We start from the raw sequence: 8,009 nt of genomic DNA on the forward strand, positions 1-8,009 counted from the left end.
GTGGGGCCGTGGGTGCCCGGCGGCCGCGCGGGCGGCTGAGGGGAGCGGGGCCCGGCCCGCCCGTTCCTTCTGTCACTTTGTCACTTCTGTCACTTTGTCACTTGTCGGAGGGAGTGCGGTCTCCCCGCATGCAGTGGGAATGGAGTTCCAGCGGGGAGAGTCGGCCTAGGCCGTAAAAAGGCAAAAGGAAAACGCAGCTGTGCAGTCATGGAAATTTATTCGTGTGTGTGACTGAGTAAAAGTTACGGCCCTCCGGTTAAGGCATGTGAAACGCAAATTCATTTTTACAGCATCTGATTCCTTATAATAACACTCAACACATATGCGGATGCCCTTTTTAACTATTTTTGAAATAACTTGAGAATATGAATGACTGTTGGTATGTGCACCTTAAAATTTTTACACAAAAGCAGTCAATTTAAAGTGTGCCTTCAGGTCTGGCGTTTTAAACTTCTGAGGAGGCGAACCAAAGCAAAACTTACTAATGGTGAATGTATTAGAGAGCACATTTTTTTTCCGTCTAAGTCAGTGGCCATCAAATTCAACATCCTTGGACCAGGGAATGATCGCCTAAGGTCACTAAGGTGGTGAATTAATTCGGCAAATACTGACAAAATAGGATCTATTTTATTTTATTTTATTTTATTTTATTTTATTTTATTTTACTTTACTAAGTTTGTGGCTTCTGGAAAAGAAAGAAAAGGTTTGCGTTGTCACAGTGCTGTCAAACCAGGCACTGTCAGCTGAAAATAAGGCGGATCCTTGTGCCATCTGCTGGAGCTTTGCTGTAAATGCAGCTGCAATGTCAATTACGGAGCTGAAAGCTGTTTATCATAGCTCCTGACTTGTCAGCATTTATGGAAACATGTGGCTAAAAGAGGAATATAATATGTCACCACCCTGCGTTTAGGTTTATAATTAGGACAAAACTGAGACCGAACAAATGTGGTCTGTTTCGCAGAACAAATTTTAGAGAACCTTAAGCAAGATGGAAGCAATTTCAGCGGGGTAAAGGGCACAAGAAGATACAGTATACCAACCATAAAGCAGCAAGCAGCTTTGCACAGAGGCTATATTTAAAAGTAAAGTCATGCTGCTGACTTGGGAGAACGAAGCTACCACCTTTGCACTTTCCTTGTCCCATGGTGGACAAAGGGCGGAAAGGGGGAGAAGCCCAGATTCCCTCTGCTAGCTTAGGGACTGGAAGCTGAGGAAGCTGAGATATACCACAACTTGCTGCTTTGCTGCCTCAAACCATTTCCATTCTGGGGAACCCCAAAGGATCATCCTGAGAACTCATTTTAGGGGGAGTTTTTTAAAAATGAAAGGAATCACTTATCAGTCAAAATGGAAAACAAACCAAAAACAACCAAAAACAAAACAAAACAAACACCCCCCAAAAAAACAAAAACAAACAAACAAATAATAATAATAATAATAAAACAACGAGGAAAATGGTGACAACATGGACAGAAAAAAAAAAGTTGTCTGGGGTTATATATATATACATATTTTGTTATGGTATGATCTGGACATTAATGAGTTTCCTGCATTGTTATTTTTCTCCTTTGACCTTCTGTGATCACTGACAAGCTAGCTTGTCAACTGGGAGCCAACAGACACAACTGTCCTGCTTATACACAACTGTGAAAATGTGAACATGCTGTCATTAACACACTAGAGAAAGTTAACAAGGCTGGAAGAGAGTTAAGGAAAAAAAAAAAGGGAAAGGTAGGCCAATGAATTAAAAGAACAGTGGCTGGGGCAGACAGAATATGTAAGATCTTCAATCATAGAAAGAAAAAGCTATGCAAGAAAAAAAAAAAAAAAAAAAAAAAAAAAACTGAGAATGACCTATGAAACAGCCTGAGAAAGAAAGCTGAGAATGAAAATGAGGGAGGGGAAATAGTATGAAAGAAATCCAGTTTCTAAAAACAAAAACAATAAACAAATAGGAAAGGAGACAAAGGAAAGGAGAAATGTGGCCTGGATACCCATCAGATCTGATCAGCTAAAAGCTAAATGGACTAATTCAAACAGTTCTGGAAGTGAGAGCTAAGAGAATATTGAATAACAAATTTACATTGAAAAGTTTTTTTTTTTTTTTTTTTTTTTTTTTTTTTTTCCCTTCATGTAGACAATAAGCCTCAGACAATTTGTTTCACCTTGTAATTTTCATGCCAGTTTCCTTCTTTAAAAAAAATGAGCTGGGTTTTCTTTGGCATTATCAGTAGATCATAGATCATAGCCATTTTTAAGTATGATGTCACAGGATTGTATTCACTGATCCAAATCAGAAATAATGCACAATGCTTTTCCCCAAAAGGGTTGCATATGAAAGTTGCTAAAATTCTGCCCCATTTTTTTTTTTCCTTCTTATTATGCTCTGTTTTTATCTAGGAAATATTGTATACATTAATAAAGAGAGCAAAAAAAAAAAACATAAGCAGTTGCAAATTGGCCCAAGCAGAACTTTTTGTTTGATCTCATGTAACAGAATGGCTACAAATCAAGGGCTGCAGACAAAAGTTCAACAGTATTATATTATATACTGCAAAGGTTGTCTTGATCACTGGCCAGCAAAACAGAAGGTCAGGGAGTGTCCACGCTTTTGAGCAACACACTTCCAAGGTCTACGTAATGGCCTGAGATAGTTCAGGCTGTGTCTTTTTGCTATGGAAATTCACAGAACTTCCTAAATTATGATCTTCCTTTACCCATCAGCAGGGGAGTAGAAGAGAGACTGGATTTACATACACTGTAGAAGAACTGGAGAATTTGGTGATCGAACTGCAGGGATTTCTGAGATATTTGTGATGCCAGGGATGTCCCAGAGACACAAGAATGCTTGCCCAGAGGCCCTGTCCTTGCCCGCCAGTTAAACCCAGCCAGTTCTGTGAGAGGCATCAACAGGGTTTGGGTTACAAAGCGTATTGTTTTCAGTCATTTGTTCCTGAGATTATTTAAATTCTCCTCCCTTTCCTTCGTTTCCCCACATGAACTCAGCTTTGTGTATGTTCTAAGTACTTGTTATGATCTGGGTTTTTGAGCTGGCACATATTTTTACAGGGATTAGTAATTGTTCTCATAAGCAGCTAGCATCCCTTCTCTGCTTCATGAAGGAAGAGAATAATTCAGTGTAAATCATAGGTTTGTTTCTGATTAAACTTCCCGGTTGGGACCATTCAACAACTTTTCCTTTCCATGCTCAATTAGATTCTTAAAAGTTGTTACCATGCCATTGCTGTGGATGCCACACATGCCTAGTACCATTCCCATAACTGAATCACTATTAGCATTAAAATTATTCAAATGTGTAAATTTGTAGCAACAATGCTTTCAAATAATAACAATAAAGTTATCTCTGGATCAATGCAAGCACAGAAAACAAAATCCGAGTCTTACATCTGAGGACCACTAAAGGTCAGGGATTTTTTTTTCAATAATTCTTTGCCCTATCCTTTCTACAAGTACTTCTTTTATGTGAGCATTTAAATGTGCATTTTCAGCTGCACTGCTTAGTTGTCCTGGAGCATTAAGGTTGTTACATACCTTGTGTCCCCAGTTATATTGATATTGATGAGTAGTGATACTACTCATAATTTCTACATAATTTCTGTTAATAGACTGTAATTGTTGCTTGTAGTGCATCATTGCCATAAACATTCCCACTAATAAATATAGTCCTGGAAATATTTTCAGAATCCTAACTTAAAGATGTGTATAAACATCTGGCACAAACTGGCACAAACATCACATGGAAATTTTGCAACACTCCAGCTGCGGAGACAGCTTTCATTCTGCACATTTTCATTCTGCAAACTTACACATTTCAAAGATCTACTACAAATAATATTCTTCACATCTTTTATCTGAAAGTGATTTATGAAACCAATTAATTAAGCCTTAGAGGATTCTACTCACCACATACCTGTTTTAAATAGCATTTCAAATACTGACATAGCTGGCTCTATGAAAAGTATTATACTATGCCGTATTTTTAAAATATCTATGTATGATCTGTTACTGCATAGCTGGGGAAGCAAATGAGGGAAATATCTTTTATTACTTATTAGTTATTACCAACATGTCTGTATGATTTAACAGTGAATGTTTTGTGAACCTATTTACTTTTCAGTCACTGATAAGTATGTGCAGTCTGTTGAGGCACAGGAGCATTTCAGACAGCACACGCAGCTCCTCCACTTCTAACAAGGTGTTTAGTTAGCACTTTGATTTCCACATGATTAACAAGATTCTTGCTGAGAAGCCACACTCTTGCCACTTGCAGTTTAAGTCAAACAGTACAAGTGACACACACTCCTTTTACTGTAATGCCCATTAAATTTATTCTGAAATATCTCTTTCCCACTTAAGATTATTAATTGGTGAGTAAACAGCCTGTAGCACAGAAAGCAGCTCTATTTTGGGGGTACTGATACTCAATTTTAGAAGTGAAATAAAAACTGATCACTAACTCCTTCTTGCTTGCTTCTGTGCTAGTGTGATTGCTGCTGGAGAATCCCCCAAATCCTCAGCAGTTCATTAGCATGTGCCCTCCTGATCCCCAGTGCGTACCATATGAACTACGTTATATTGCCTCTGGTGCACTATGCACTCTGTGAGTCACAACAGAAATTCAGAAATAGAATAGGTTGGATTTAAAGCTGTCAGGGGTTGCAGTTATATGTGATCTAAGCTTCTCTCTCAGCAAATGAACAAATGAAACAAAAGTCCCAAACATGAAGCTTTTAATTCATCTTTTAACTCGTCTTCTAATTCATCTTTCATTTCATTTTTCAATCCGTCTTTTTCTGGACAATAGGTTACCGACTTCTGCCTTAAAAATGTAATTGCACTTACAGGAAGTATACTTTAAGGAACATATCAGCTTAGCTCAATAGAACTGAATGACACAAGTTGTTTTGTACCGGGATGGTATTTTGTAGCTGGCATCATAATGCAATGAAAGTTTGCTGCTTGGCAGAGCCATATGCGAACACATGAGCAATGCTTCCATGAGCTATAAATAGAGTCTCTTAATCCTTGCATTGATCTTCATGTGCTTGCTTAAGGTTCACCTACCTATATTTGTATAGATTAATTTCATTCCTTTGATTTAAAATAAAATGAGCTATGTCTTAATATAAGGTTAAGCCCTACAATTTGTTCTGATTTAGGAGGCAGTTATTAAAGGTAAGGGCTGTTTCCCAGACTAAAAGTAGACACAAAGACCTAGTGGTCACTTAGTCTCCTATTTTGAAGCTGACCATTAATAAATAAGCATATTTATGTCCTCCACTGTACTCTTTTGCTGGCACACTTACAAATGCCTTCTTAGTGCTGACATCAAGACTGATCTACTGCCATTTAGTAGAGAGACTGAAGAGAAACATCTTCTGTATTATAAATACAGATTATTGATCCAGCAATGGTCTAACAAAGAAGCTGACAAACACCACCCCCAGCTTATGGCTCATGAGTTGAGTATCACCAGTCTGGTGGCCACACATGTGGATCTGGTCTGTTGCTGAGGACAGGATGCCCAGTGAGGAATCCATCATGTGGCATAGGGCTGATGCTGGTGATTTGAGAAAGAGTTGAGCTACCTATCTGAAAATGACCATTTGGACAAAAATCACGTAGTTTCTGACACAGGAATGTTATAGAGTGGTGAAGGATCATCGGTTTTGACACTGTGCTGCTAAAGAGCTTGTCTTTCAGATGAAATACAAGACCAAAACCCTAGGAATCACATGTTGTCAATAAATATGATTCTGTGACAATTTCTGCATGAGAAGTAATCTAAATTTTTAAGTTTTTGTTAATCCATTTTGCTTTTCTATGCTTTGCTGCAGTTTAAGTGGGGTGTACTTGTTTTTCAATCTCAAACTGGCATCTAATATTGCTAAATAGTTGAACACTTGCATGAATTTCTACAAGCAATGGCACCCACATGCCTCATAAAGATGTTACCATTTATAAAATTCAGTAAAAAGAAAGAAAAAAAATGCTTTTCCAGCATCAAGAAATGAATATAATTGATTATGTGACAGGAAGCTGAGAGGTTACACTTATTCTGGTGACAGCAGCTTATCAACACCACTTTCTTGAAGCACCTTGGTTAGTAATTATGTTGTTAAAGACACCCTATACCTACCTTCATTTTTATATTGCTCATCTAGTACACAGGGTGTTACATACAGTTGAAGTTCTTTTCCCTTACTCCTCCACAAGAATACTTTGAGCTTTCAGGACATACATGTGTTGGAGGACTCCTGCTTTTAAACTGAATGTGTTCACTCAGTAAGATACTTTGCTGTTTGACTAATTTTTATTTTCATTTTTTTATTTTTTTTTTTGGACATAAAGCCAAGTTTTGAACTCTTTGCTGCTAAGGAAGTTGGTCAGTAGTTATGGGCTGCATTAACTGAACAAGTTTCTAGAACTGGTGTCTGATATACAGAATATTACAGGTCCCACACCTGACCCTCTGCTTGATGGAAAGTTTTTAGACACTGCTGTTGGAAGAAAAGGTCAGTTTGATGGCTTTGAGTTGCAAGAGCTCCAGAAACAAGAATGCTGGGGATGTTATTTTCTTTATAAAGGCTGAAATAGAAGCCAGGGTACTTTGGCACAGAGAAGCAAAGTTGGAATGAGAAGTATCTGTAGCTACTAGAAACAAAGATTTCTGTAGTGGAAAGGGAAGAATAGCAGAAATCACATGTTCAATACAATTACAGATGGACTTGGGTGTTCCTCTGTTCAAAATGGAAAGGAATAATGGAGCTGGAAGGCTTGGTAGTGCTTTGTTCACAGGATGAGAGATGAGAATGTAAGGAAAATAACATGCCCTTTTGAAAAAGCACTTCAAACATGCCGTATTTTAGGGGTCTTTTCTGCCTGGAGATGCTTATAGTTTATTATTTAATCAAAATTTGATAGATCTCAACACAATAGATTTAAGCAGTGAACCCTTCTACTGGCACTGCTTGTCTACCACAAAAAATGCCCTGACAGTTCCTACTCAGAAGCTGAAAGAGGACTCAACAAACAATCATAGTGCAAATCAGCTCTGGAATATGCTGACAGAGTGGTAAGGAAGAAGTTTCCCACATAGCATTTGGCTATATGGACACAGGCACCAGAAGTTTGAGACACGAATCTTGAGACTGCTCTGTGGCAGCTGCATACAAATGAGCAACCTATACATTTGAAAGCTTGAGAAGTAAACCAGCTGTGCATTGAAAGGTAGGCATTTGGAGGTGATAAATTTAGCCCTGACTCATCCAATGGCAATTTTGACACTTGGGTGAACTAGATTACTTTTAGGAGTTGCATCATGTTTTTACCAGATAGTTTGATTGAGCATGGTTTAACCTATTCATATTCCTATGGCCAGATTCTAGACCTTTCTCACTTGAAATAACTATGCAAGAACTAGTTTGTGTATAATACATAGAGTACAGATATGTTCTGGGTCATCAAGTTCTTTTCTCTAAGAGGCAGTCATATCAATTGGTCTATTGAACTTAAACTTACCAAATGACATCTTAAGACTTGACTTTTTTATTATTATTATTTTTTTCTAAATCACGACTCTTGTCGTGAAAGAATTAGAAGACCCTTAAGTGTTTATAGCTAAAAATCAGTTTCCAAAAACTGCTGTGGAAGTTTCTTCACAGCTTTGTCCTACAAATTAAATAGTTCTTTCCTCTCCCTGGTGCTAACTCCTCAAGTATTTACTGAGATCATTTGTGTGCCAAGCTCCTCAGCCTTCTCCTGATGGACAGGTGCCGTCTCCCCAGCCACCTTAGCTGTCCTCCTCCTCAATCCTGGGCGAATTCCACATGATGGGACCGCAACGTGTGGCTTGTTGCAGATGAGTGCTTTTACAACGCCTTTAGTGCTGTCCGATCTCTACCAGATAGAGCTCGCCTGGCATGCCAGAAGTACATTTGCTGTTTTTTCCCCCTGTGGGACAGGACACCCGTTCTCTCCTGCAAATG

Source organism: Oxyura jamaicensis, chromosome 10 (genome assembly GCF_011077185.1).
Source record: "Oxyura jamaicensis isolate SHBP4307 breed ruddy duck chromosome 10, BPBGC_Ojam_1.0, whole genome shotgun sequence".
In the NCBI taxonomy this organism is placed as follows: Eukaryota; Metazoa; Chordata; class Aves; order Anseriformes; family Anatidae; genus Oxyura; species Oxyura jamaicensis.